The sequence below is a fragment of the Manis pentadactyla genome, chromosome Y (assembly GCF_030020395.1).
Source record: "Manis pentadactyla isolate mManPen7 chromosome Y, mManPen7.hap1, whole genome shotgun sequence".
Lineage (NCBI taxonomy): Eukaryota > Metazoa > Chordata > Mammalia > Pholidota > Manidae > Manis > Manis pentadactyla.
The window spans coordinates 2,832,634-2,844,808 of NC_080039.1; positions in this window are offsets into that span (position 1 = coordinate 2,832,634).

Here is a 12,175-nt window from a genome sequence, read left to right on the forward strand (position 1 = left end):
TTCAGCTTCTCGCTGTTCACTATGATGTTGGCTGCGGTTTTATCATATGTGGGCTTTATTATGTTGAGGTACTTGCCCTCTATACACATTTTGTTGAGAGTGTTTATCATGAATGTTTGTAGAACTATGTCAAACGCTTTTTCAGCATCTATGGAGATGATCATGTGGTTTTGTCTGTCTTTATGTTGATGTGCTGGATGATGTTGATGGATTATCAAATGTCGTACTATCCTTGCATCCCTGGGATGCATCCCACTTTGTCATGGGGTATCATCCTTTGGATGTATTTTTGAATTCGTTTTGCTAATACGTTGTTTTGTATTTTTACATCTACGTTCATCAGGGATAATCGTCTGTAGTGTTTCTTTCTTTGGTGCCATCTTTATCTGGCTTTTCCATTAGAGTGATATCGGTTTCATAGAGTGAGTTTGGGAGTAATCCCTCCTCTTCTATTTTTTGGAAAAGTTTATGGAGTATGGGTATTATGTCTGATCTGTATGTCTGTTAAAATTCCGAGGAAAATCCATCTGTCCCGGGAATTTGTTCTTTTTTAGTTTTTCGCTTACTGATTCAATTCCGTTGCTGGTAATTGGTGTGTTAAGATTTTATGTTTTTTTCTGGGTCAGCCATGGAAGGTTTTATTCTCCTAGGAATTTGTCCATTTCTCCTTGGTTTCCCAGCTTATCATCGCATAGGTTTTCATAGTACTCTCTTATAATTCTTTGTATTTCTGTGGTGTCCGTCGTGGTTTTTCCTTTTTTATTTCTGATTCTGTTGATGTGTGTTTTAACTCTCATTTCCTCTTAATATGTCTGGCAAGACGCTTATCTATATTGTTTATGTTCCCGAAGAAAGAGCTTTTGCTTTCTTTGACATTTGCTAATGTTTTCTTCTCAACATTATTTATTTCTTCTCTGGTCTTTATTTATTCCAACGTTCTGCTGACCTTAGGCCACATTTGTTCTCCTTTTTCCAACTTCGATAATTGAGACTTTAGACCATTCATTTGGGATTTTTCTTCCTTCTTTACATGTGACTGGATTGCTATATATTTTCCTCTTAAGACTGCTTTTGCCATACCCACAGTAGTTTTAGCTTTCTGTTGTTGTCATTTGTTTAAATATAATGCTGAATCTCCATTTTAATTTGGTCTTTGAGTAATTGATTATTTAGGAGCATGTTGTTAAGCCTCCATGTGTTTGTGAGTCTTTTTGCTTTCTTTGTCCAATTTATTTGTAGTTCTAAGCATTTGGGGTCTGAAAAGTTGGTTGATAGGATTTCAATCTCTTGGAATTTACTGAGGCTCTTTTTGTTGCCTACTATGTGGTCTACTCTGGCGAATATTTCATGTGCACGTGAGAAGAATGTGTGTCCTGTTGCTTTTGGAGGTAGAATTGTGTAGATATCTAATAGGGCCATCTGTTCTAGTGTGTTGTTCAGTGCCTCTGTGTCCTTACTTCTTTTCTGTCTCTTGGATCTGTCCTTTGGAGTGAGTGGTGGGTTGAAGTCTCCCAATGTGTATGCATTGCATTCTATTTCCTACTTTAATTCTGTTAGTATTTGTTTCACATATGCTGGTGCTCCTGTGTTGTATTCATATATACTCATAAAGGTTATATCCTCTTGTTGAACTGCGCACTTCATCATTATGTAATGTCCTCCTTTATCTTTTTTTTTCTTTCTTTTTTTAAAATTTTTTGTGCTTTATATATGATTTGTATGTTTATCCCACTTTTCCCGTTATTCTGTTTATAATTGTTATTAATTTTTTTTAATATAAAGGTGAAGTGGTTGGTAGATGCAAGATAAAAGTAGAATACACGGTTTAGTGTTGTAAGAGAGCACATGTAGATGATCAGGTGTGTGCCTGTAGACTAAGTGTTAGTCCCAGCTAGACAAGGGCAATAAAACATCCACGGATGCAGAGATCCCTCAAAACAAGGACATTGAGGTTTTAAGCCTCACCTCTGTAGATTCCCAATTTCTCACCTGATGGCCGCCCTGCGACTGTGCCTCTCTTATGTTGTTCCTCCCTTGAGGAATCTACCCATCTCTGGCTAACCAGTCATCTTATGGGACCATACAGGGAAGTTTAAATTTGATAAGTGAGATAGAAGAAATATTGTTTGAAAGGGTTAGCTTTTTACTTCTTTGCAGTTTTATGCCATGTGGTTTCTGTGCCCAGCATTTTTCAGGAAGTATCTTTACCACTTGGAAGAATTATCTTACTTGGTAAATTATATATGGGGGACGACTTCTATTTCAGGGATGTAATTAGCAAGGAAGAAGAAAAGCTATAGAAGTAGCAGACGGACGAAATCATGGGAAGATTGTTTATTTCTTTGAAATATCTTCTTGTAGAGTAACTTAAGCATGTGTAGGTTTTAAACTACTAATTAAATTGCGCACACACATTAACATTGAAGGAATACACGTACATAACCAAAGCAGAACTACAATTACCAGCCATCTCCAGTGAAACCAAGAAAAACCAGTTAGGCATCCTAGGCATTTGTGAAAATTTATCTACCATATGATGGATATTGTCCAACTGAACTTCAACGGTCTGAGAGAAATCAGACAAATTAAAACATCCGATTCCTGGGAACTGTTCACATCCCATATGCTCTATTAACAGTAGATAATTTGTAGTTGTAAGATTTTGGAGTGCTACAACTTGCACTTCTCCTAATTCTTGGTTGAGTTCCAAAAGTATAGACACAGTCAAATTGATGTTTTACTCTATGCACAGGCCAGCTTAGATATTTCCTTCTCTGTTTAGTTGACAAGTACAGGAACTGGTGAGACGAATGCAGCTCCAACTGTAGCAGTGCCTGAATCTTTGTTGAGGATTTTTGATGATCTTCTTCTGGAATGACTCTTCCAGAGTTTGCTGATGTGGGAAGTTCTTCTTCATATCGTGTCTTAGTTCATTTTGTGGTTAGCCCAATTAGGCTTTGATCCTCTATATAAGCACAAAGAGATCTTTTTCCCCTCCTATTTTTATGCCAATTATACCATTGTGTAGAACTCAATGGATGTCAACACATAGGAACTGCTCTTTTATCAATAGAGAGGAATATTATCAGAAAACAGTACCTCCACACCGATCATCTGCAAATCTTTAACTGATCAAAATTAAGGATATTTTAGGCATGACTTAATCCTTGATGTACAGTTAACTTTATTCTATCAGGGAGTTATCCCCCTTTTCTTTCTTTATTTTCTTTTTCTTTTTCTTTCTCGTTATCATTAATCTAAACTTACATGAAGAATATTCTGTTTACTAGTCTCTCCCCTATAGCTGGTCCCCACTATTAACCCCTTTCCAGTCACTGTCATTCAGCAGAGCAAAATGTTGTAGAATCACTACTTGTCTTCTCTGTGTTGTACAGCCTACCCCTTTCTCCCACCCACCCCCATTAGCATGCTAATCTTAATATCCTCCTTCTACTTCCCCCCTTATCCCTCCCTAACCACCCATCTTCCCCACTCCCTTTCCCTTTGGTACCTGTTACTCCATTCTTGCGTTCTGTGAATCCGCTTCTGCTTTGTTCGTTCAGTTTTTCCTTCATTCTTACACTCCACAGATCAGTGAAATCATTTGGTATTTCTCTTTCTCTTCTTGGCTTTTTCACTGAACATAATTCCCTCCAGCTCCTTCCATGGTGCTGCCAATGGTAGGATTTGCCCTTTTCTTATGTCTGAGTAATATACCATTTTGTATATGTACCACATCTTCTTTATCCATTCATCTACCAGTGGACATTTAGGTTGCTTCCAGTTCTTTGCTATACTAAACAGTGCTGCAATAAACATCGGGGTGCATCTGTCTTTTTCAAACTGGATTGCTGCTCTCCTGGTATATATTCCTTAAAATGGAATTCCTGGGTCCAGTGGTGAATCTTTTCTGAGCATTTTGAGGAACCTCCATACTCCTTTCCATAAAGGTTGAACTAATTTACATTCCCACCAGCAGTGTAGGAGGGTTCCCCTTTCTCCACAGCCGCAACAACATTTGTTGTTGTTTGTCTCTTGAATGATAGCTATCCTTTGTGGAGTGAGGTGATAACTCATTGTAGTTTTCATTTGCCTTTCTCTGATAAAAAGAGATGTGGAGCATCTTTTCATGTGTCTGTTGACCATCTGTATTTGTTATTTGGAGAACCGTCTGTTCAGTTCCTCTGCCCATTTTTAATTGGATTATTTGTTTTTAGTTTGTTGAGGCATGTGAGCTATTTATATATTTTGGGCGTCAAGCCTTTATCGGATGTGTCATTTACAAATATATTTTCCCATCCTGTAGGGCTCCTTTCTGCTGTATTGTTGGTGTCTACTGCTCTACAGAAGCTTTTCACCTTAATATATTCCCACTTTTCATTTTTGCTGTTGTTTTCCTTACCCGGGAGATATTGTCAAGAAGAGGTCACTCATGTTTATGTCTAAGAGGTTTCTGCCTATGTTTTCTTCCAAGAGTTTAATGGTTTCATGACTTACCTTCCGGTCTTTGATACATTTTGGATTTACTTTTGTATATGGGGTTAGAACGCAGTGCAGTTTCATTCTCCTTCATGTAGCTGTCCAGATTTGCCATCACAATCTGTTGAAGAGACTGTCATTTCGCCATTGTATGTCCATGGCTCCTTTATCAAATATTAATTGACCACATATATTTGGTTTAATGTCTAGAGTGTCTAGTCTGTTCCACTGGTGTGTGGCTCTGTTCTTGTGCCAGTACCATATTGTCTTGATTACTATGGCTTTATAGTAGAGCGTGAAGTTGGTGAGTGAGATCACCTTTACGTTATTCTTCTCTCTCAGCATTGCTATGGCTATTCGGTGTCTTTGGTGTTTCCGTGTGAATTTTTCATTTATTTGTTCCAATTCATTGAAGAATGTTGCTGATGATTTCATAGGAAAACTTCAAATCTGTATATTGCTTTGCTCAGGATGGCCATTTTCATGATATTAATTCTTCCTAGCCTCGTGAATGGGTGAGTTTCCATTTGTTAGTGTCGCCTTTAATTTCTCTTAAGTGTGACTTGTTGTTTCCTGAGTATATGTCTATCACTTCTTTGCTTAGGTTTATTCCTAGGTATTTTATCCTTTCTGCTGCAATTGTGAACGGAATTGTTTTCCAGATTTCTCTTTCTACTGGTTCATTGTTCGTGTACAGTAAAGCTACAGATTTCTGTGTGTTAATTTTCTATCGTGCGCCTTTGCTGTATCCCGATATGAGCTCTAGTAGTTTTGGTGTGGATTCTTTAGGGTTTTTTATGTACAATTTCATGACATCTGCAAATAGAGACAGTTTAACTTCTTGTCTACCAATATGGATTCCTTGTGTTTCTTTGTTTTGTCTAATTGCTGTGGCCAAGACCTCCACTACTGTGTTGAATAACATTGGGGAGAGTGGCATCCCTGTCTTGTATCCAAACGCAGAAGGAAAGCTTTCAGCTTCTCGCTGTTCACTATGATGTTGTCTGCGGTTTTATCATATATGGGCTTTATTATGTTGAGGTACTTGCCCTCTATACACATTTTGTTGAGAGTGTTTATCATGAATGGTTGTAGAACTATGCAAAACGCTTTTTCAGCATCTATGGAGATGATCATGTGTTTTTGTCTGTCTTTATCTTGATGTGCTGGATGATGTTGATGGATTATCAAATGTCGTACTATCCTTGCATCCCTGGGATGAATCCCACTTGGTCATGGGGTATCATCCTTTGGATGTATTTTTGAATTCGTTTTGCTAATACGTTGTTTTGTATTTTTACATCTACGTTCATCAGGGATAATCGTCTGTAGTGTTTCTTTCTTTGGTGCCATCTTTATCTGGCTTTTCCATTAGAGTGATATCGGTTTCATAGAGTGAGTTTGGGAGTAATCCCTCCTCTTCTATTTTTTGGAAAAGTTTAAGGAGTATGGGTATTATGTCTGATCTGTATGTCTGTTAAAATTCCGAGGAAAATCCTTCTGTCCCGGGGATTTGTTTTTTGGTAGTTTTTAGCTTACTGATTCAATTCCGTTGCTGGTAATTTTTGTGTTAAGATTTTATGTTTTTTCCTGGGTCAGCCATGGAAGGTTTTATTCTCCTAGGAATTTGTCCATTTCTCCTTGGTTTCCCAGCTTATCATCGTATAGGTTTTCATAGTACTCTCTTATAATTCTTTGTATTTCTGTGGTGTCCGTCGTGGTTTTTCCTTTTTTATTTCTGATTCTGTTGTTGTGTGTTGACTCTCTTTTCCTCTTAATATGTCTGGCAAGAGGCTTATCTATATTGTTTATTTCCCGAAGAAACAGCTTTTGCTTTCTTTGACATTTGCTAATGTTTTCTTCTCAACATTATTTATTTCTTCTCTGGTCTTTATTTATTCCATCGTTCTGCTCACCTTAGGCCACATTTGTACTCCTTTTTCCAACTTCGATAAATGAGACTTTAGACAATTCATTTGGGATTTTTCTTCCTTCTTTACATGTGACTGGATTGCTATATATTTTCCTCTTAAGAGTGCTTTTGCCGTACCACAGTAGTTTTAGATTTCTGTTGTTGTCATTTGTTTAGATATAATGCTGAATCTCCATTTTAATTTGGTCTTTGAGTAATTGATTATTTAGGAACTTCTTGTTAAGCCTCCATGTGTTTGTGAGCCTTTTTGCTTTCTTTGTCCAATTTATTTGTAGTTCTAAGCATTTGTGGTCTGAAAAGTTGGTTGATAGGATTTCAATCTCTTGGAATTTACTGAGGCTCTTTTTGTTGCCTACTTTGTGGTCTACTCTGGAGAATGTTTCATGTGCACGTGAGAAGAATGTGTGTCCTGTTGCTTTTGGATGTAGAATTGTGTAGATATCTAATAGGGCCATCTGTTCTAGTGTGTTGTTCAGTGCCTCTGTGTCCTTACTTATTTTCTGTCTCTTGGATCTGTCCTTTGGAGTCAGTGGTGGGTTGAAGTCTCCCAAAGTGTATGCATTGCATTCTATTTCCTCCTTTAATTCTGTTAGTATTTGTTTCACATATGCTGGTGCTCCTGTGTTGTATTCATATATACTCATAAAGGTTATATCCTCTTGTTGAACTGCGCACTTCATCATTATGTAATGTCCTCCTTTATCTTTTTTTTTCTTTCTTTTTTTAAAATTTTTTGTGCTTTATATATGATTTGTATGTTTATCCCACTTTTCCCGTTATTCTGTTTATAATTATTATTTTTTTTAATATAAAGGTGAAGTGGTTGGTAGATGCAAGATAAAAGTAGAATACACGGTTTAGTGTTGTAAGAGAGCACATGTAGATGATCAGGTGTGTGCCTGTAGACTAAGTGTTAGTCCAAGCTAGACAAGGGCAATAAAACATCCACGGATGCAGAGATCCCTCAAAACAAGGACATTGAGGTTGTAAGCCCCACCTCTGTAGATTCCCAATTTCTCACCTGATGGCCGCCCTGTGACTGTGCCTCTCTTATGTTGTTCCTCCCTTGAGGAATCTACCCATCTCTGGGTAACCAGTCATCTTATGGGACCATACAGGGAAGTTTAAATTTGATAAGTGAGATAGAAGAAATATTGTTTGAAAGGGTTAGCTTTTTACTTCTTTGCAGTTTTATGCCATGTGGTTTCTGAGCCCAGCATTTTTCAGGAAGTATCTTTACCACTTGGAAGAATTATCTTACTTGGTAAATTATATATGAGGGACGACTTCTATTTCAGGGATGTAATTAGCAAGGAAGAAGAAAAGCTATAGAAGTAGCAGACGGACAAAATCATGGGAAGATTGTTTATTTCTTTGAAATATCTTCTTGTAGAGTAACTTAAGCATGTGTAGGTTTTAAACTACTAATTAAATTGCGCACACACATTAACATAGAAGGAATACACGTACATAACCAAAGCAGAACTATAATTACCAGCCATCTCCAGTGAAACCAAGAAAAACCAGTTAGGCATCCTAGGCATTTGTGAAAATTTATCTACGATATGATGGATATTGTCCAACTGAACTTGAACGGTCTGAGAGAAATCAGTCAAATTAAATCATCTGATTCCTGGGAACTGTTCACATCCCATATGCTCTATTAACAGTAGATAATTTGTAGTTGTAAGATTTTGGAGTGCTACAACTTGCAGTTCTCCTAATTCTTGGTTGAGTTCCAAAAGTATAGACACAGTCAAATTGATGTTTTACTCTATGCACAGGCCAGCTTAGATATTTCCTTCTCTGTTTACTTGACAAGTACAGGAACTGGTGAGACGAATGCAGCTCCAACTGTATCAGTGCCTGGATCTTTGTTGAGGTTTTTTGATGATCATCTTCTGGAATGACTCTTCCAGAGTTTGCTGATGTGGGAAGTACTTCTTCATATCGTGTCTTAGTTCATTTTGTGGTTAGCCCAATTAGGCTTTGATCCTCTATATAAGCACAAAGAGACCTTTTTCCCCTCCTATTTTTATGCCCTTGATACCATTGTGTAGAACGCAATGGATGTCAACACATAGGAACTGCTCTTTTATCAATAGAGAGGAATATTATCAGAAAACAGTACCTCCACACCGATCATCTGCAAATCTTTAACTGATCAAAATTAAGGATATTTTAGGCATGACTTAATCCTTGATGTACAGTTAACTTTATTCTATCAGGGAGTTATCCCCCTTTTCTTTCTTTATTTTCTTTTTCTTTTTCTTTCTCGTTATCATTAATCTAAAATTACATGAAGAATATTCTGTTTACTAGTCTCTCCCCTATAGCTGGTCCCCACTATTAACCCCTTTCCAGTCACTGTCATTCAGCAGAGCAAAATGTTGTAGAATCACTACTTGTCTTCTCTGTGTTGTACAGCCTACCCCTTTCTCCGACCCACCCCCATTAGCATGCTAATCTTAATATCCTCCTTCTACTTCCCCCCTTATCCCTCCCTAACCACCCATCTTCCCCACTCCCTTTACCTTTGGTACCTGTTACTCCATTCTTGCGTTCTGTGAATCCGCTTCTGTTTTGTTCGTTCCGTTTTTCCTTCATTCTTACACTCCACAGATCAGTGAAATCATTTGGTATTTCTCTTTCTCTTCTTGGCTTTTTCACTGAGCATAATACCCTACAGCTCGTTCCATGGTGCTGCCAATGGTAGGATTTGCCCTCTTCTTATGTCTGTGTAATATACCATTTTTTATATGTACCACATCGTCTTTATCCATTCATCTACCAGTGGACATTTAGGTTGCTTCCAGTTCTTTGCTATACTAAACAGTGCTGCAATAAACATCGGGGTGCATCTTTCTTTTTCAAACTTGATTGCTGCTCTCCTGGTATATATTCCTTAAAATTGAATTCCTGGGTCCAGTGGTGAATCTTTTCTGAGCATTTTGAGGAACCTCCATACTCCTTTCCACAATGGTTGAACTAATTTACATTCCCACCAGCAGTGTAGGAGGGTTCCCCTTTCTCCACAGCCGCAGCAACATTTGTTGTTGTTTGTCTCTTGAATGATAGCTATCCTTTGTGGAGTGAGGTGATAACTCATTGTAGTTTTCATTTGCCTTTCTCTGATAAAAAGAGATGTGGAACATCTTTTCATGTGTCTGTTGGCCATCTGTATTTGTTATTTGGAGAACCGTCTGTTCAGTTCCTCTGCCCATTTTTAATTGGATTATTTGTTATTAGTTTGTTGAGGCATGTGAGCTCTTTATATATTTTGGGCGTCAAGCCTTTATCTTATGTGTCTTTTACAAATATATATTCCCATCCTGTAGGGCTCCTTTCTGCTGTATTGTTGGTGTCTACTGATCTACAGAAGCTTTTCACCTTAATATATTAACACTTTTCATTTTTGCTGTTGTTTTCCTTACCCAGGAGATATTGTCAAGAAGAGGTCACTCATGTTTATGTCTAAGAGGTTTCTGCCTATGTTTTCTTCCAAGAGTTTAATGGTTTCATGACTTACCTTCCGGTCTTTGATACATTTTGGATTTACTTTTGTATATGGGGTTAGAACACAGTGCAGTTTCATTCTCCTTCATGTAGCTGTCCAGATTTGCCATCACAATCTGTTGAAGAGACTGTCATTTCGCCATTGTATGTCCATGGCTCCTTTTATTAAATAGTAATTGACCACATATATTTGGGTTAATGTCTGGAGTGTCTAGTCTGTTCCACTGGTGTGTGGCTCTGTTCTTGTGCCAGTACCATATTGTCTTGATTACTATGGCTTTATAGTAGAGCGTGAAGTTGGTGAGTGAGATCACCCCTACGTTATTCTTCTCTCTCAGCATTGCTATGGCTATTCGGTGTCTTTGGTGTTTCCGTGTGAATTTTTCATTTATTTGTTCCAATTCATTGAAGAATGTTGCTGATGATTTCATAGAAAAACGTCAAATCTGTATATTGCTTTGCTCAGGATGGCTATTTTCATGATATTAATTCTTCCTAGCCTCGTGAATGGGTGAGTTTCCATTTGTTAGTGTCGCCTTTAATTTCTCTTAAGTGTGACTTGTTGTTTCCTGAGTATATGTCTATCACTTCTTTGCTTAGGTTTATTCCTAGGTATTTTATCCTTTCTGCTGCAATTGTGAACGGAATTGTTTTCCAGATTTCTCTTTCTACTGGTTCATTGTTCGTGTACAGTAAAGCTACAGATTTCTGTGTGTTAATTTTCTATCGTGCGACTTTGCTGTATCCCGATATGAGCTCTAGTAGTTTTGGTGTGGAATCTTTAGGGTTTTTTATGTACAATTTCATGTCATCTGCAAATAGAGACAGTTTAACTTCTTGTCTAGCAATATGGATTCTTTGTGTTTCTTTGTTTTGTCTAATTGTTGTGGCCAAGACCTCCAGTACTGTGTTGAATAACATTGGGGAGAGTGGGCATCCCTGTCTTGTATCCAATCGCAGAAGAAAACCTTTCAGCTTCTCGCTGTTTCCTATGACGTTGGCTGCGGTTTCATCATTTATGGGCTTTATTATGTTGAGGTACTTGCCCTCTATACACATTTAGTTGAGAGTGGTTATCATGGTTCGTTGTAGAACTATGTCAAACGCTTTTTCAGTATCTATGGAGATGATCATGTGGTTTTGTCTGTCTTTATGTTGATGTGCTGGATGATGTTGATGGATTATCAAATGTCGTACTATCCTTGCATCCCTGGGATGAATCCCACTTGGTCATGGGGTATCATCCTTTGGATGTATTTTTGAATTCGTTTTCCTAATACGTTGTTTTGTATTTTTACATCTACGTTCATCAGGGATAATCGTCTGTAGTGTTTCTTTCTTTGGGGCCATCTTTATCTGGCTTTTCCATTAGAGTGATATTGGTTTCATAGAGTGAGTTTGGGAGTAATCCCTCTTCTTCTATTTTTTGGAAAACTTTAAGGAGTATGGGTATTATGTCTGATCTGTATGTCTGTTAAAATTCCGAGGAAAATCCATCTGTCCCGGGGATTTGTTTTTTGTAGTTTTTTGCTTACTGATTCAATTCCGTTGCTGGTAATTGGTGTGTTAAGATTTTATGTTTTTTCCTGGGTCAGCCATGGAAGGTTTTATTCTAATAGGAATTTGTCCATTTCTCCTTGGTTTCCCAGCTTATCATCGTATAGGTTTTCATAGTACTATCTAATAATTCTTTGTATTTCTGTGGTGTCCGTCGTGGTTTTTCCTTTTTTATTTCTGATTCTGTTGATGTGTGTTGACTCTCTTTTCCTCTTAATATATCTGGCAAGAGGCTTATCTATATTGTTTATTTTCCCGAAGAAACAGCTCTTGCTTTCTTTGACATTTGCTAATGTTTTCTTCTCAACATTATTTATTTCTTCTCTGGTCTTTATTTATTCCATCGTTCTGCTGACTTTAGGCCACATTTGTTCTCCTTTTTCCAACTTCGATAATTGAGACTTTAGACCATTCATTTGGGATTTTTCTTCCTTCTTTACATGTGACTGGATTGCTATATATTTTCCTCTTAAGACTGCTTTTGCCGTACCCACAGTAGTTTTACTTTCTGTTGTTGTCATTTGTTTAAATATAATGCTGAATCTTCATTTTAATTTGCTCTTTGAGTAATTGATTATTTAGGAGCATGTTGTTAAGCCTCCATGTGTTTGTGAGCCTTTTTGCTTTCTTTGTCCAATTTATTTGTAGTTCTTTGCATTTGTGGTCTGAAAAGTTGGTTGATAGGATTTC